This window comes from Nomascus leucogenys, chromosome 5 (assembly GCF_006542625.1).
Source record: "Nomascus leucogenys isolate Asia chromosome 5, Asia_NLE_v1, whole genome shotgun sequence".
Lineage (NCBI taxonomy): Eukaryota > Metazoa > Chordata > Mammalia > Primates > Hylobatidae > Nomascus > Nomascus leucogenys.
In genome coordinates this window covers 38,494,744-38,512,906 of record NC_044385.1, presented here as the reverse complement: position 1 = coordinate 38,512,906, position 18,163 = coordinate 38,494,744, and the positions used below count along the sequence as shown (strand labels likewise).

At 43.8% G+C, this 18,163-nt stretch overlaps 1 long non-coding RNA gene across 1 annotated transcript in view; it reads right to left on the bottom strand.

The window, feature by feature from the left end:
- Nucleotides 1-16,269, bottom strand: part of LOC101177396 — a 68,301-nt gene extending 52,032 nt beyond the window's left edge. The window contains exons 1-2 of the long non-coding RNA XR_004030005.1: nt 16,121-16,269; nt 15,165-15,254 (exon numbers count right to left, since the gene is read on the bottom strand). This is a non-coding gene — a long non-coding RNA (uncharacterized LOC101177396). The remainder of the gene's footprint in view (nt 1-15,164; nt 15,255-16,120) is intronic.
- Between the last annotated feature and the right edge of the window lie 1,894 nt (nt 16,270-18,163).

The window sequence follows — 18,163 nt, the reverse complement described above, 5'->3', positions numbered from 1 at the left end:
ACTGGTTTGAGTCAGGGGGATAGTACATCCATTTGGTCAGTGCTTCTGCATCTATGGATGTACTGATGGTGTTCAGATACATAGCCTGTGATTCCTGAATGATGATACAAACATGGTAAATTCCACACACAGTGTTTGCATGTTGGGAAGGCTAGTCGCTTCTCCTGCTGGCTTATTGGTGTTTTCTCCATCATCTCAGGTGCCTGGGGATCAGCAGAATGGGACTCTGTTCTGGCTCTGTCATTGCCCAGTGGCATCTGCAAGCTGAGATAATTGCTCTGCTCTCCATGCTTGCATAGCCATGTATGGTTCTGGACCAACACTGTATGAAGGTCACAGATACACTGTGATTCCAGAAGAAGGGGACCAGGTGAAACGGGGGGGTTGGGATTGCCTGGAAGACTTGTCTTGCTTTGTCACCCAGGCTGGAGTGCAGTGGTGTGACCTTGGCTCACTGCAAGCTCTGCCTCTGGGTTCAAGCAATTCTCATGCTTCAGCCTCCCAAGTAGCTGGGATTATGGGTGTGCACCACCACACCTAGCTAAGTTTTGTATTTTTAGTAAAGACAGTGTTTCACCAGGTTGGCCAAGCTGGTCTCGAACTTCTGGCCTCAATGAGCTGCTCACCTTGGCCTCCCAAACTGCCGGGATTACAGGCGTGAGACACCATACCTGGCGCCTTCCTCCCTTCCTTATATTACAAGTCTTTTTTTTTTTTTTTTTTTTTTTTTGAGACAGAGTCTTACTGTGTCACCCAGGCTGGAGTGCAGTGGCACAATCTTGGCTCACTGCAACCTCCGCTTCTTAGGTTCAAGCAATTCTCCTGCCTCAGCCTCCTGAGTACCTGGGATTACAGGTGCACACCACCATGCCTGGCTAATTTTTGTATATTTTTTAGTAGAGACAGGGTTTCACTGTGTTGGCCAGGCTGGTCTCAAACTCCTGACCTTGTGATCTGCCCACCTCGGCCTTCCAAACTGCTGGGATTATAGGCGTGAGTCACCATGCCCCGCCAACTCTGTCTCAAAAAAAAAAAAAAAAGAGAGAGAGAGAAAGAAAAGAATGGGCTGAAAAAAACGGGGATTTTTTTTTTTTTTTGTATGGGGAATAAGAAATGCAGGAGGAATATGATAATGTCTTCAAAGATTTTAAGGGCAACATTTTGGAGGAGAAATTGACCTGTTCCTCATTCACACTGACTAATATATTTATATTATGTAGCACATCTGTATTTATATAGATTTATATTTATAGATATAATACATAAAAATAAAATATTTCTAATAATTTTTGTTACCCAACAATCAAAAGAGCTCCCCTTGGAGAAGTCTCCATATTCAGGATGACTGACTGAACCCTTTGAGCTTGGGCTCAAGTGTGGGATCTGAGATTGAACTGGATAAACAACACCCTCTCGTCTTCTCGCTCCTTCTCAATTTCTCCCCTTCCCTATCTCTATGGTCCTCTGTTTCTATCTTGGAGGAACAAAACTACATGAACTTTTTCTAAGCGGGAGTCAGAACTTAGGCCCCTTTCCTGTCAAGATGCAAACTGTCACTTTGACCCAAGATAATTCATAACTCTTCCAAGTGCTTAATAGGGGAGTCAAATACTTCTCATTCCTTGAGGCTACTGAGGACCATGTGGTGACTGACCTCATCTGGGCACCGAATGGCACCCCAGCCCCCAACGATTCCTTCTCTCTGGTGTGGCCCCAGGTCATGGCCGATCAATTTTGCTTTGAGGGGAGGAATGTGAGCACGTCCTCCACGAAGGTCCGGAACAAACGCTATGTTGTTCTTTCATGACTGCCTTTGCTAAGTGGCTTGTGAACTGAGCCCTTGACACTGAAGCCGGACATGGCTGGGGAAGCTAACTACACAGATGAGCAGCCCCTCTAAGACAAAGGGGAAAAGTGCAGTGGGTAGGATGGAGAGGGTGAGCTGTGTCTCAGGAACTATGGAACTATGCAGCAGTTTCAAAGCCAGAGAACCTAACAGGCCTTATAGTCTTCTGACCACTTCATTTTACAGGTTAAGAAACTAATGGTCAGAGAGACGTGACTGCCTTCAAGTCATGCACGAAATCAGCTGTTACGGTCAAATTAGGGTGAGGCAAATGAGGCACCTACATGACCCTAAGAGGACCCCTCCTTAAACCCTGCACCCCAGACCCCTCACTCAGCTTACCTAATCTTGGCCCTAAGTCGTACACCACCCAGGCTGCATAACACTTGCCAGTCAAAGACCTTCTCGGAGATTATTATGATATAAATGTTTGTGTCCTCACCTGGTTAAAATTCATATGTTGAACTCCTAATCCCCAATGTAAATGGGATTAGTATATTTATATTAAAAAAAAAAAAGGACCAAGGGACCATCTTTGCCTCTTCTGCCATGTGAGGATGTATAGAAGTTGCCATCTATGAGGAAAGGGTTCTCACCAGACACTGAATCTGCCAGCACCTTGATTTTAGGTTTCCCAGCTTCCAAAACTGAGAGAAATAAATATTTGTTGTTTATAAGCCACTCAGTTTATGATATTTTGTTATAGCAGCCCAAATCGACTAAGATAGAGTTTCTATCCATAGAAGGTGCCATGTTTTCTGGCAGATGAACCTGTCCTCATCGGAGTAAAGAAGGGTGTCTGCCTACAAGCAGCCAATGGAAGTCTGGCAGGCAGCTGGGGAGAGCTTGTGTGGTCCACTGCCCTATTGGAGCCTGGGTGATTTCACTGGATGATCAGAGTCTGTCTTGGAAATTTGAACCGTCAATAGGGCAGAGTTTGTAACAGCTGAGAGATGAAGTCAAGGGCATTCTTTCTCCCCAATTCTTGTTGCTTGTACTGTCCTCAGCACATTCCTGTGGTGGAAGGGAGAGAGAGGTGACCAGTCTTATGCCTCTCCCAAGTGGCTGTTGTGCCGCTCACTGTTCAGATTGCTCCCTACCTCATGGGAGAGTGGAGGCGCAGTGGTGGGGGGAACTGCCTCTCCATTCATTCGTTTAACAATTATTGAACACCTCATTATTGCTAGACACAAAGGTCATTAACACTTGGTCCCTGATATTAGGTGCTTGCACATTAGCAGGGGAGACAGAGGCAAAAAAAGAGATAATTATATTGCCATTACCACTTAATAATTATAATGATGAAGAAAGGCCACAGATATTGTTGGGACACCAGGAAAAGATACATATCCATATGGAAAAACTGGGAATGAGTGCAAAACAATGCTTCCTGGAGGAGGTGTTGCCTCAACTGAGTTTTAAAGGGATGAGCAGGACTTCTTCATTCACCAAGTGAAGAGCAAGAGAAGGGTTTTCCAGACTTGATCAAAGGACATGGCTGAGAACCAGCATGGCAAGTGTGGAGGTACTGCAGACAGTTTGGTAGCTATATGAATTTTAAGTGAGGCGGGGCACAACAAGAAGGATGCTGAACATGGTTAGCCCAGCTAAGGAGCTTATACCTCATTTGCCAGGCCAGCTCTCACACACACTGGTAGTCAAGGCCAGGCACGGAATCTCAGGACAAACTTTATTTGGCCCATAGAAGGTTTTACAGAGTTCTGAGTTTGGATGCCTTTAGACAGCCAAGCTCCATTTCACTGCAATCCCCACTGCTCCCCATTGCCCACCTATGGACCCGGCACTCATTTCTGTTTCCTCCTGCCTTCTGTAGACTCTAAGGATGTGGTGCCTGCTCTGGGGAGTGGGGAGTCTCTGAAGGGTTTCCACCAGGTGATAAGCATGATCATGCCTTTGCTTTACAAAGCTTCCCTTGGTGGTGATGCAGAGGAGGATGGAGGTGTGTCCTGGAGACAGACGAGTCCCTTTGGAGGCTGTTGCAATAATCCAGGCAAAAGATGTCAAGGGCTTGCAATTGTGTCCTGGGAGAAAGCACAGTAGGCATGGCAGGATAACCCCACCATCACCCATTGTGGACCCTTGAGGCCTGGGGAAATATGGAAGAAGGTGATGGGCCTGGCGCTAGCAATTCTACGTCCAGGACCACTTTAAATGACAGACTGTTGTAAGCACCCTAACCTACCGAGCACCTACTATACCCAAAGGTATGACATTCATAGTCTTCTGTAATTATCCCAACAACCCTGTGGAGCTATTGCTGCCCCTCCCTGCACTATTCTAAGGCTCAAAGAGCTTTCAAGCAGCTCCCACAAAGGATCCTTGCTAAGCAGTTGTCCTGGAATTCAGACTGAGAATTACATGATTGCAAGGCTGGGGCTTTGTTCACTACAAGATACCTGTGTGGGTTTATCCTGTTGTCATCAGAGTCCAGAGGCCATCAGAGTGGTATTTGAGGAGTGTGACCCAGTAGGGGATCAGTATGGACTTTGGCAATTCCCTGACTGAGAAAAAAAAAACTGACAGAAAACTACCCAAGAGGGCAAGATGAGAATGTGCATTTGGAGCTTGTTTATTTGGCTAGGAGTCTTAGTCCATCTGGGCTGCTGTAACAAACACCATAGACTAAATTTATTTCTCATGGTTCTGGATGCTGGGAAGTCTAGGATCAAGGTGCCAGCAGATTTGATGTCTGGCAAAAGCCTATTTCCTTATTCATACATAAAGCCTTCTAGCTGCATCCTCACGTGGTACAAGGGGCTAGCTAGCTCTCTGGGCCCTCTTTTATAAGGCACTAATCCCAGTCGTGAGGGCTCCACCTTCTAATAGCATTACCACGGGGGTCAGGATTTCAAAATATGAATTTTGGGGGACACAAACATTCAGACCACAGTACTTGGCAAACACCCCTCTACTTTTTCCTCAGAAAATTAGGAAAAATTTCAAGTTTACTTACACATTAGAACACAAATGCCAAAGCAAGACTAGATGTTGTACTTTGGGGTCTGCTGGCTATAAAATCTCTGAAGGAGAAACCAGGCTGGAGAGGGCCTCAAGTGGACTGGCCTGGGAGCTCCAGTCCCTAGCTCTGTTCTCTCTGTTCCCCTCCACCGGCTTTAAGGAGAATTAGAAAACCACCTCTATGTCCCAAATGCCAAGCACTCAAAGTCAGTGGTTCTCAAAGTGTGGTTTCCCAACTCGCAGCATCTACACCACCTGACAACTTGCTTGACCAAATTCTCAGGCCCTACCCAGACCTCTTGATATGGTTTGGTTCTGTGTCGCCACCCAAGTCTCACCTTGAATTGTAATCTCCATAATCCCAACGTGTCAAGGGCGGGACCAGGTAGAGTAATTGAATCACAGGGGTGGTTTCCTCCATGCTGTTCTTGTAATAGTGAGTGAATCTCACAATATCTAATGGTTTTATAAGTGTCAGGCATTTCCCCTGCTTGCACTCATCTTCTCTCCTGCCACCCTGTGAAGAGTTGCCTTCTGCCATGATTGTAAGTTTCCTGAGGCCTCCCCAGCCATGCAGAACTATGAGTCAATTAAATCTCTTTTCTTTATGAATAACCCCGTCTTGTGTATTTCTTCATAGCAGCATGGAAATGGACTAACACACTTCCTGAATCAGAAACTCAGGGGATGAGGCCCGTCAATCTGTGTTTCAACAAGACTTCCAGGGGACTGTGATGCGCGCTTAAGTTTGAGAACTACACGAGTAAGTGATAATAAATATGACAACATATTTTTTTGAATGCTTTAATGAACCTTATCTATTTTCATTGCAATGCCCTGGGCTTCCTCCAAATGAGTAAAGAATTTCTGCAAAGTCACTTAGGGTTCAGCAGAATCCCAGGTGCGGCCAAAGAATGTGCATGGGCAGGTAGACCATCAGTAGGTTAGAACTCCAGTTCTGTGATGGCTTTGAAAAAAAATTGATGTTGCTTGATCTGATCTCAGCTTCCAGGGCACCTCTTCAGGGAAGGCTTCCCTGAGCTTCCTGGGCTAAGGTAGAAGCTCCTGTCACATTTTCCCAGAAGCATTCCAAATTTCTGCTCATCGTCACAGTGCTCATCATACTGCAAAAGGTCTACCTGTTTAATCATCTGCTTCCTTCACCTCACTATGCTTTTTTTTTTTTGAGATGGAGTCTTGTTCTGTTATGCAGGCTGGAGTGCAGTGGCTCCATCTCCGCTCACTGCAAGCTCTGCCTCACGGGTTCATGCCATTCTCCTGCCTCAGCCTCCCGAGTAGCTGGGACTACAGGTGCCCGCCACCACACCCGGCTAATTTTTTGTATTTTTAGTAGAGACGGGGTTTCACCGTGTTAGCCAGGATGGTCTCGATCTCCTGACCTCGTGATCCTCCCACCTCGGACTCCCAAAATGTTGGGATTACAGGCGTGAGCCACTGCGCCTGGCCACCCTAATCTTAGTGAGGGCAGAGACTCTGGTATTCTTGTCCTTGAATCCCTGGAATCTAGCAGAAGGACACTTAGTAAATATGCATTTAGTTAGTTGAACACCAAGCTCACCTTTGCCTGTGGGGCCTTATCATGCTATCCCTTGGCCTGAATTCTTCCTCCCCAGATTCTCTGTGGCTTGTTTAGCTTCTCAGTCCAACCATAGCTGTTAGGTCATCATCTCTTGACCACCCAACCCAACCCGGGCACTACATTGGTCTCTACCATCCCCGTCACTTTGTATTCGACATGGCACTTGATCGCTATTCCATAGTCTACTGATTATTTTATGTTCTGACTCCTACTTCCTAGAGTGCAAGTTCCCTAGTCAGGGGCTGGTCTATCTGGCTCAACTCCACCCTCAGCACATTAAATCCCTCAGTAAATGATTTTTGAATGATGCGTGACTTTTTACTGACTCATTTATCAAAACACTCAGACGTTATCTATGTATGATCATTTTAGAGATGGAAGAAAATAAACTCAAGAACTGGTGGTGACTTGCCCAGGTCACACTGCTGGTGGGTAGCAAAACAGCAGCTAGAATCTATAGCTTCTGGCTTTCCAGCCAGTCCTTGTTCCACTACATTCATTACTTCTTTGCTGGACTGAAAAGCTTAGGACTTTTCCTGTAAGTAATACGGAGCCACAGAAGATCTGAAGTTTCAAGGAAGTGGTAGGATGGATTCTCTTTTACTATAAGGTAAGTGCCTCCCTCTCCCATTTTGCCACATTGACTAATCTTATTTCAAAAGCATCTGTTTTTCCACCTGGGGGTCACAAAGTTACTGCCTCACGCCATAAATCCACTGTTGGCATTTCCTTGCAGCTGTGTTAGTTGACAGCTCTGCATCACCAGCTCTGTGAAGATGTGGGAAAGCTGGTGCTGTCAGACTCCATCAGCAGAAGACAAGCTGTGATTGCTGATGGTTACACTAATGTACCTGCACTGTCGGGGAGGCCCTTCTGCCCTGTCTGGCATTTCCAGGGAAAGGTACAGTGGAGATAGAGACGTCACTTCAGGAAGCAGCTGATGTATGTCAGAGGATTAATATGACCCTATATCAAGTTCGAGTTTTGGTCAATCAACTCAGAGCCTCATAAACTTTAGAGAAAGGTAGCCCCTTTGCTGTTACTTTGGCCCAAAAGAAGAGCACCAATCTTCATTAAAACATATTTGATAACTGCAAAAGGGGGAAAGGATTGATTAAACCAACTGTAGTACTTTCATAGGATGGAGTATTATGTGGCTATTAACATTTGACTTAAAAATAGGTAGAAATAACTGGATTCTTACAATAAATTGGTTAGAAAAATTGGTTACAAAATGTAAAGCACCATATGAGCCTATTTTTGTTTTGGAAAAGTATAGATGGATAAATGAATGGGTGGATGAATATAAAGATCATCGATATGTAAACAAATGTATAGTTAGATGGACAGACAGATGATGAAGATAGAAAGCCACTAAAGAAGGCGTGGAAAGGCCAACATAAATATGTTAATAGTGGTTATATCTGGATGAAGGGATTAAGAGCAACTTTAAAAATCACTTACCTTTATTTCCTGGTTATTTAATAATAAACTTATTTGCTTTTGTTAGCGCAAAAGCATAGCTATTAATAACAACAATTCTAATATTCGAAATCAAGAGCTCATCTTTTACCTATGTGTCCTCTTTATACCCTCTTTACTCTTGTTACATGAATGTTCATAATACCCATTCATCCATCCATCCATCCATCCATCCATCCATCCATCCATCCATCCAGGAGGCAGAGTCTATCTGGACTTCAGGATGGTATTTAAATAATCCCCCAAGAAAGTTTTATATTGATTTCAGGTCCTCTCATGCCTCTGGACTATTTTATTCTTCTGGTTGTTGTTCCTATTCTAGACCATGGAGCACCTTTCTATATCCCATCATGCCACCCTTTGTACTCCTGGTCAATTTCTACTCACGATCTAAGACTTTCTTCAGACCTCACCCTTCCCTCTTTCCTCTTGTTGCTTTCATCTCCTCCTTCTACTCCCTCCTCCCCCATGGCCTTTGTTCTCCAATTGCATCTTGTACTTTGTACTCTATTTGAAACTTTCCAATATGTACAGTTATTATCTATGTACTTGCTGTCTCTTGATTAGACTTGGTGCTTCCTGATGCAGAGACTATGTCTTTCATCTCTGCACTCAGGGCCTAACTGCCTAGTAAAAGCTAGTCTGCTTCTCTCACCAGTATGTTTCTGCCAGCCTAAACAAGATTGACCAACAACCTTGATACCATTCATTTAATCAACAGGCACTTACTGAGCATCTACTATATCCGAACCACAGAGATTAGTAAGACACAGTTTCTTCCTCCAGGGGCTCACAGCCAGGTTGGGGAGGCAGACATGGGCACATGAAAAAGAACCATAAACAGGCCGCCATAGGATGTCAGTGTCCTATTTCAGCCTCGAGAGTGGGCCTTCTAGGAGTTCAAGAGACCCCTATAGGCTGTCTGGACAGGAGAGAGACTAGATGGCAGGGGGAGGCAGTTAAGGTTTGAAGAGAGACTTCAAAGAAGAGAAAGATTTAGACAAACACAAGAGATGAGGGATGACATTCCAGGTAGGGGGCACTGTGTGGCAAAGGAGCAGAGGTGGTGGGCTCCTGGCTTGTTATGAGTGTCCAGGCTGTGGTTGCTGAAAGGGCATCAGAATTAGTGTTAGCCCCTGGGGTTATGTCTAGCTAGTATCATTTAGAAGCAGTGCAACTTCTCAGAGCCTCAGCTTCTTCACCCATGAATCAAATATTAAATTATCTGCCTTATCTGCCTTATAGGGAAGTTGGGAGGATCCAGTGACACACGGTGTGTGGAAATTTTTTGTAAATTGTAAAACAATACACTTATATAATTCAGAGAATAAGAATAATCAATAATATGGCTAGAGGAAGGGATTTATAAGGAAAGGAAAACACTTGGGCATGTTGGAATATTTAGAGCAGGGTTTGGGGAAGGCCTTAAAGATTATGACTCTGACTTTTCCATTTAGCTCTCATGATCCCCAGTACCATTTCTCTTGTGAATTCATTGATCTGGTCCAGCCTGGGTTAGGTGCCCCACCTCATGTTCCCAATATCCCACTTACTTAGCAAGATAGCCTTTTAATTTCTGTTCACATCTATCTTCCCAACCAGGCTGGGAGTTCATTGAAAGCAGACATCTTGCTTTATTTATTTTGCAGCCTCGGTGTCTAGCACATTATCTGGCACACAGTTGGGATTCAGTAGATGTCTGTTAGTGATAACTGTTTTAATGGCTACTCTTCATGAAGTGCTTACCAGTTGGCAGTCATTTTGCTAAGCACTAAACAAGAATTTGCTCATCATCACAACAACCCTTATTCCCATTTTGCAAATAGAAAAAGTGAGTCATAGGAGGCTTAAATAACTCAGTCAGTTTCACTCAACACATGAGCATTGGAGCTAGAATTTAAGCCGAGGTCCTGAGGTTTCTGAGTGCCATATGTTTCTTGTGAATTCATTCACTCATTCATTCCACCAATAATGATCGTGTGCCTGTCACGTGCCAGGAACCATTTCAGGCTGAAGGAATGTGTCTGGAAGAAGTGATAAATGGGATATCAGATAATCCCATGCTCGGTGAAAATGTGAAACGTATGTGTGACCAAAGTACAGAGCATCCCAGAGGTGTGGGCAACTCAGCTGTGGGTGGGGGTGGAGAGAAGGCTCCAAGAGAAGAGGAAAAAAGCCAAGGGCGTTCCATCCAGGTAGAAGAAAGGGCAAGCGGGAGGACACCAGGGTGGGGTGTAGCAAGTTGAGTCTGGATGTTGCAGTGAGTCTTCCTGGCTAGACAGTGTACTTCTTGAAGGAGGAAACCGTGTCTTAAACATCTCCACTTTCATAACCCTGCACAATGCCTGCATCTGGTTGCTCAGTGAAAGCTTGGTGGATGACTGAGATGGGTTTCTACATTTTGAAAACAGAGAGCAAACCTCAAATTTCAGAAGAACACTAGAAGGCTGCAAGAGAAAACGACTCCAATTTGCAAGGGGCGGCCAAGCACGACCAGAAGGAAATGAATTTGTGTATTTACCAAGAACCTCTTTGCTTGGCTCAGAATATCCTCAGATCCCCATCTCAAACCTGCTCTCCTGTTAAGATAATGCAAGACAAATTCTGTCTAAGGTACTTTGGGTTTTGCAAGTTGCTAGGATATTAATATATTTATCCACAACCACAGACACTTGGCTCAAGAACAGCCCACTCAGCCCTCACTTGAGGCTAGATCATGGGGATTCAATCAACATGAGGTCCTGAAGGGGCTTTTAAGTCAGCCAGGGACGTGGTCATTGCTTGGAGGTACCATAGCTGAAGCTTTTCTCCAGGTTTTGTGATAAGAAGTTATTTTTGTTAAGTTGATTTGCTTTGGCCTCTTTTGAGGCTTCATATTCAGTTGTGATTTGCACCTGCCTTTTTTAACCTAAAAACACATATGAAGGAGAGGAATGGAGGCATATTTTCCCACTCCACAGTCCCTGGGCTTCCAAAATGGGGATGTTTTGGGTCTAGATGTCCTCAAGGAAAATAGGACACTTGGGTTTCTGGGCTCATTACATGGATATGAAGGAAATATGGCCTAGAACCTGTTGATATTGTAGCCCAAGGTCACATACTAGAAGACCACTACCTCTACAGTGATTTCAGTGGTGGGCGTGAGGAGGGGAAGGGAACAGGCAGGGCTGTCTTTTGTTAAACTATAGGATATAGGGATGACTCATGACCTATACAGGGCCAAGCATTTAGCTTTCACATGCCTCAAACACAAATCAATTTGACTACACAAGGGGAAAGCAAAATAAACTCACTTCCTGATTATTTTTTCTTTGGAGGGGGTCTTGCCTTGTTACCCAGGCTGGAGTGTAGTGATGCAATCATGCCTCACTGCAGCCTTGACCTCCCAGGCTCAAGAGATCCTCATATCTCAGCCTTTCGAGTAGCTGGAACCACAGGCATACACCACACCAGGCTAATTTTTTTTTTTTTTTTTTTTTTTTTTGTAGAGACAAAGTCTTGCTATGTTGTCTAGGCTGGTCTTGAACTTTGGGCTCAAGCAATCCTCCCTCCTCAACCTCCTAAAGTGTTGGGATAACAGGCATGAGCCACCATGCCCAGACCTATTCTTTTTTTTTTTTTTTTTTTTGAAGAGCTGCAACCTTCTGTTGGCATCACCAACAAGCATCATTTTTTGAGGCTCTCTTCATGTAGACCCTGAGACTACAAAGGCCAGCACTGGCTCCTACCTATCATGGTTGTATAATAAGTCACAAAGGTGTCCCATCCCACATTCCCACAGAGATGATAAAAAAAGAATCTTCTCTCTGACTAAACTTATTACTTGAATGGATAAGTGATCGTCTATCAAATTATTGGCAGCAAGGTTGGCTTAATATCAATACTTCTGAAACTTTATTTTGAGCTGGCAACTACAAAAATGTAATTGTCTCATAGCCCATAACCCTTACAATAGCTCAAGTTTTTTTCCTGGTAACTTTAGTAATATAATTAGCAATTAATGTAACCTGGAAGATTTATTGGCAAGTTATATCGCTCAAAACTGCATGTTTATAGTTAAAGTTTTAACTATAATTTAAAATAATTCTGTATAATGAAATGGGGAATATATATGGGAATAAATTCTATGCCATTTATTTCAATTTGAATTTCCAAATTGTAATGTTTCCCTTTGTGCTATAGGAATAGGATTAAATGGGATAAGACTAGAATTTATAAGGGCTGTATATGAGGGGAGGGCAGAGATGGAACAATGAGGGTTATGATGAAAGTGAATAGCAAAGAGTGAATTCTGTATGTCTTTGCTGTGGCACTGAAGTGAAGAGATGTTAGCTTTGGCTGTTCACAAAATAGGACATCATGATTTTCAGTGTTTGAGAGAAAATTGTTGGAAAAAGTTTGCAGTACTTGACATGTATTTGCATGCACAAAATAAAATTATTTGTCCACCTTAAAAAAAAACTGCATGTTCCATGGCACTTCACTAAAATATTTATTAGTGGACAGATAACTCCTACTTTAAAAAGTGTTCAGGTCTAAATCATTCGACTATACTCAGTGGTTTATATGAGCTTTCCCCAAAGCTTCTTTTGCCAAACAGAGTCCCCCAAGAAGATCGTATGTGTAGAGGAGATCAGTGATCTGACTAACTCTGTGCTTGGTTTTGGCTATGAGGCTGCACAGAATCAAATGAATCATTCATTGATAAACATCATGAGGGTTCTTATAATTTTTTCTGAACATCCTGATTTATGTCTCATATTTTGATTTTAACATTTTGAAATCTTATAAAGACATAAAATTATGGTGCTTTTTTTTTTTTTTTTTTACCATCACCAGTGATGCCTCCAGGCCCCTTCTTTTATTAAAGCCTAAAATGAGCCTTTTTATGTTTTTTACAAAAACACAACAAAACAAGATTCTACTATCCCAGTTCTGCTCTTGTTGAATTTAAGACACAATCTCTGACCTCAAAGTGGCCATGCAGAAAGGGCAGAAAACCATTTTCTGCACTGCACCTTTACCAGTGGAACCTGGAGAAATAATACATACTCATATGAACTCAGGCGTGTTGTAGCAGCGTTGTCAGGTCTGGTATGTTATAGAAATGTCTCTTAAATGTAACAAACCTGCACATTGTGCACATGTACCCTAAAACCTAAAGTATAATAATAATAATAATAATAAAAAGAAATGTCCGTTAATCATATAAGTATAAATAGCATGATAGGCCCACAGAGCAAATCCAAAATCATCCATAACTGGTCTCCTGCTAGTTTCCAGACATGATTTACATACATTTCCAGACATGATTTACATATTACAAAATTCCAACTGCTCCAGCCCAGATGGAATTTTCCCAGTGGTGAACACCTCTTCTACATCACCACCTCTGCCCACCTCTGCCCACCTCTGCCCACCTCTGCACACCTCTGCCTCCTTCAGCCCCCTTCTTATCCACCCTGACCCAACCCTCTCCCTCCTTATATGTATTCACTCATTTAATCGCTTATTCATTTGTTCTTTTTATTGATGTCTACATCTATCCACATCCAATATCCACATCCAACTGGCAAGCAAGTGGCATCTGTTTCCTATTAACCAGAGTAGAAGTCTAAGCACTTGTGCCCACTGCATGTTGGTATTGAAATTGCCACGAAAAACACAACACGGTCAAGCACTGGATGGAATAGGACTTTACTCACACAGAGAAGAGACAGAGCAAGATCTGCTTCAGTAGTGGGTGTCAGTATCCCATGGACAGCAGGTCCATCCCAATAGCTGACACAGGCCATTGAATGACCCCTCTTATGCTGCAGCAGAAGGGCCCATCCCTTGCCTGCAAAGGACAGATACAGTAGTGAAGTTTCTAAGTGCCATGTGATGCACGCCCTTAAGCAAAGCAAAAGAGTACAAACAGAAAAAGATGTTCCCACAAAAGATGGTAAGTCCAGCACAGGCTGAGGATTCTTTATTTCTTGGTAAGGAAGTCTTCCAGGCCCAACGCGCATTCTTAGGTGGCCAAGCAGGGGCGGAAAGATGGCATGCAAGAGACTGCCTTTCCCAACACACATCCCCACCTTTATCCACATTTGTGTCTGCACCCGTATCTATCCGTATCCATTTCCATATCCATATCCATATCCATGTCTATGTCATCTCCCAGGTTGCTATCACTGGTTTTCAGTTATATTCATCTGCCTGGTCTTGATTCATTTATTTTGATGGTGGATTTTTTTTCTCCTATATTTGACCATGAGTTTCTTAGAGATAGTAGCGTGATTTACTGATTTCTGCATCTTACACTAGCACACAATAGATCCTTAAGGATTTGAAGATATTGGGGAAAGTAGCACCTTTGTCAGGCATTGTTCTGGCCAGTTAGGCCGCACCACCTTATTTTAACCCTGGTTACCCTATGACCGTGTCTCACCTCTGACCTTTGCACTGCCTGTCCCCAGATCTGCCTATGGTTGGCTTTTTCTTTTCATTCTTATTTAAATTCAAAAGTCATTTTCTCTGAGAATCCCACCCTGACCACCTGATCCAGGAATCCCAACCTGATTCCCCCACAAAGTTATTCTATATCCCAGCATCCTCTTTCATTTTCCCCATGACACCTATCAATGCCTGAAGTTAGCTTTTTAATGAATTTATTGATTTGTCTATTGTCTGTTTTCTCCAGCCCCTTTCCCAATTAAAATATAAGCCCCATGGTGGCAGGGGTTAGCTTGTCTTTTCTGCGGCTGTATCTACAGCTTAGAGTAATGTCTGAAACACACTAGGTGCTCACTTATCATCCAGTGAAAGAGTAACCTCAAGCAGAGGCTGTTATTATACCAATTTTTTTTTTTTTTTTTTTTTGAGATTGGGTATCGCTCTGTCACCCAGGCTGAAGTGTAGTAACATGACCTTGTTTCACTGCAGCCTCCACCTTCCCAGCTTAAGCAATCCTCTCACCTCTGCCTCACCATTAGCTGTGTCCACAGGTGCACCCAGCTAATTTTTTTTGCATTTTTGGTAGAAATGGGGTTTTTACCATGTTGCCCAGGCTGGTCTCAAACTCCTGAGTTCAAGAGATCCAACTGCTTCAGCTTCCCAAAGTGCTGGGATTACAGGCGTGAGCCACCATGCCTGGCCTATAGCAGTTTTGGAGATGAGGAAGCTGAGGTTCATGACAAGCCTCATGTCGACAGATCTGAGATCCAAAGCCCTTTTCAAAGCCCGTCTCTTACAGGCCGAGAGACTGCCATTCACCAAGCACAGTGGATACGTTGATAGAAACATGATGCTTCTACTTTGATCAGACTTTCTGATGTTTCTCTTGTTCCCTTGTCTATTTTGAAACTGTAGACAAACAGGCATGTGAGTCTCTAATTCCAGAAAGTTTTATTTACTAGCATAATAATAAAAATAATAGCTTCAAAGTATGCTAAGAACTTTGTACACACTATTTCACTTAATCCCCACAACAAGCCTATTACAAGGATAATTTAATCTCCTTTTTACACATAAAAAAATAAAATTCAGGAAGATAAAATACCCTACCTAAGGTCAGTGGTATCAAAGCAAGAATCAGAAGATACAAGCAGTAGCTGAATGTAGTGGCTCATGCCTATAATCCTAGCACTTTGGAAGGCTGAGATAGGAGGATTGCTTGAGGCCAGGAGTTTGAGACCAGAGTGGGCAACATAGTGAAACCCTGTTTCTACAGAAATGAAAAAAAAAATTATCCAGATGCATTGATGTGCACCTGTAGTCTTAGCTATTTGGGAGGCTGAGGCAGGAGGATGGCTTGAGCCCAGGAGGTCAGGGCTGCAGTGAGCTATGATTGCACCACTGCACTCCAACCTGGGCGACAGAGTGAGACCCTGTCTCTAAAGAGAGAGAGAGAAAAGAAAAAAGATACAAATGGCTTAATTTGAGAAGTGTTGATAAAAGACTAAGGAAACGAAGATTCAAACTCACATCTCTTTGCCTAACCACAGTGCTAGAGTAAACAGTCCCTAAAGGCAGGCTCTGAACTGGGTACCGAGGATACGAAGACTCATTCCCTGACCTCAGCAAGCTCATGGTCTAGAAAAGGAGGACCCAGTTTGGACAGGAAAGAAACCAGGCACCAAACAAGGGGAAGAGGAGAATGGAGAAGGAGGGCTGTGGAGACATGCTGGGCTCCTGCAACCTTAGTTGGGGTAAATATAAAAGGGACTGACCTTCTAGTTTTTCAGTGTAACACCAGAGCTGTAGAGGGAGAAGGGCCACTAGGAGATTCCATTTCAGTGATGTAGCCAGCAGGAAAGCCTACATAAGTGAGAGCCTGGAGAAGTATCTGGCTACCCTGGACCGTGGCAGGAGGGAAAAAGAGGAGTCACTGCAGGGTGGATAGAGTGGTCCTTAGATTTAGTTTTTACTTCCCCTCCCAGCCTTGAGCCAGCTGCTGTGACTCATGGCTCTTTGGCTGCAGGAAACTCATTACAACCTAACTTTCTGCCTAGGTCAATTGGTTTTGGTTTCATTTTCTAGTCTGGAGTATGATCATGCTGTCTATTAAACTTAGAAATTTCCTTGACACTTTCAGTTTCATGCAGAATGAAAAAGAAATGGTCTTGTGACAACGTGATCACCTTGCTGAATGTTCTAGAGCTAACCAGCCGGACAAGGGACAAGGGCTTCCTTATCAGGATGAAGTCTCGGTCTGTGAAGCCAGCAGTCCCAATATTTGAAAAAGAAGTTGTCTCAGTCAGTGTTCTAGCAAAAAATGGATGGTACACTCAAACTATGTAACTTGGAGGGAATTTAAGGAAAAGATCATTTACTTAGATGCAAAGGAAACTCTGGGGCTTATAACAGCAGGGAGTCATTATCTTCCCTATCTCTTAAAAGGCAAGAAGAGGGAGCAGTCCCTGGAAGAAAAAGAGGGGAGTTGTAGGGAGAGGGCTCCCAAAAAGAGGCTGCCTTCATGAGAAGAAAGCAGCCAAGCCCTAGCAAAATCCTAAAAGGAGGGAGCAGGGAGAATAAATCCCCCATCCTCACTCTCCTGCCACTCCCTGCATCTCTTGTTGGTAACTTGCAAAGGCTGGGCACAACTGGAAGCTAGAAGGCAAGGGAGATCATTGATGGGGCCCATGCAGATCAGCCTCCTAGGGTGCAGAGGTGGGTACAGAAGGGTAGGGAGATCTGGAGAGCCATGGAAACTCATGTAACATGTAACAATAGTTATGGCTGGTTGATAATAACTATACCAAGGATGTCGATTGTGGTAGACAACTGTCATTGACTACTCAGGATACATCTGGCCCTTTCAAAGCACTTTTATGAACTAGCTCTTTTGATTCTTGCAGCAAGCCCTTAAGGTGGGCACTGTCCTGGACCCATTTTCCAGACAGGGAAACCAGGGATGAAAGAGGTTAAACATTAGCTGGGAAATGAAGGAGTATGAACTCAAACCCAGATGGCTGTGGTTACAGATCCAGCTCTTGTCCACTGGATGGGCCCATTTTACCCAAAATGATAACTGAGGAGGTAGATCCTCAATCATTGCTGAAGGGTAGGGACATGAGTATGGCCTGGGGAACAAGAGGAAATAGTTCCATAAGCATTGTTTAGCATAAATGAGATCAAACAAACATGCTTCATTTAAAAGATGTTAAAATATCACCCAAGAGGGTGGGGTTGGGGAGACAGAACCAGAGAGAACAAGTGAGAGCGAGCAAGATTGAGCATGCATCAACTGCACATAGGATACGAGCCAAATGTCTAATTATAGCTGATAAGGCCCCTCCTGATCTGTGCCCTGCCGACTCATCTTTCCCTGTTCCCCATGGGGCACTGTGTCCCAGCCAAAAGAAACTCTACTTAGTTCTCAAAATAGCCCTAGGTCTTCTGCCTGGGACAGTTCACCCCACCTTGTATTGGCCCATCTCAAATCCTATTTATCTATTGGGTCCTAGTTTTGGCCTTTCTCTTGCCTTTCTTCCTCTCTCCCTCCCTCCTTCCTTCCCCTAGCAAATACTTATCGGCATTGGGTGTGTGCAGATACAGTGGTCAGTGTTGCTGACCTAGGTCAATACTGGTCCCTGCCTTCATGGAGTTTCCACAAGGAAATCTTCCCTCCATGCCCAAGTGTAGGTTGGGGATTCCTCCTTTGTGTTTTCGCGGCCTCTCTTACTCTGTCGTCTAGCACCTGGTTTTGTGCCTGTCTCCTTTCTCAGACCATAGACTCATGAGAGTGGGACTCTGTCTGATTCTGTGGGTGT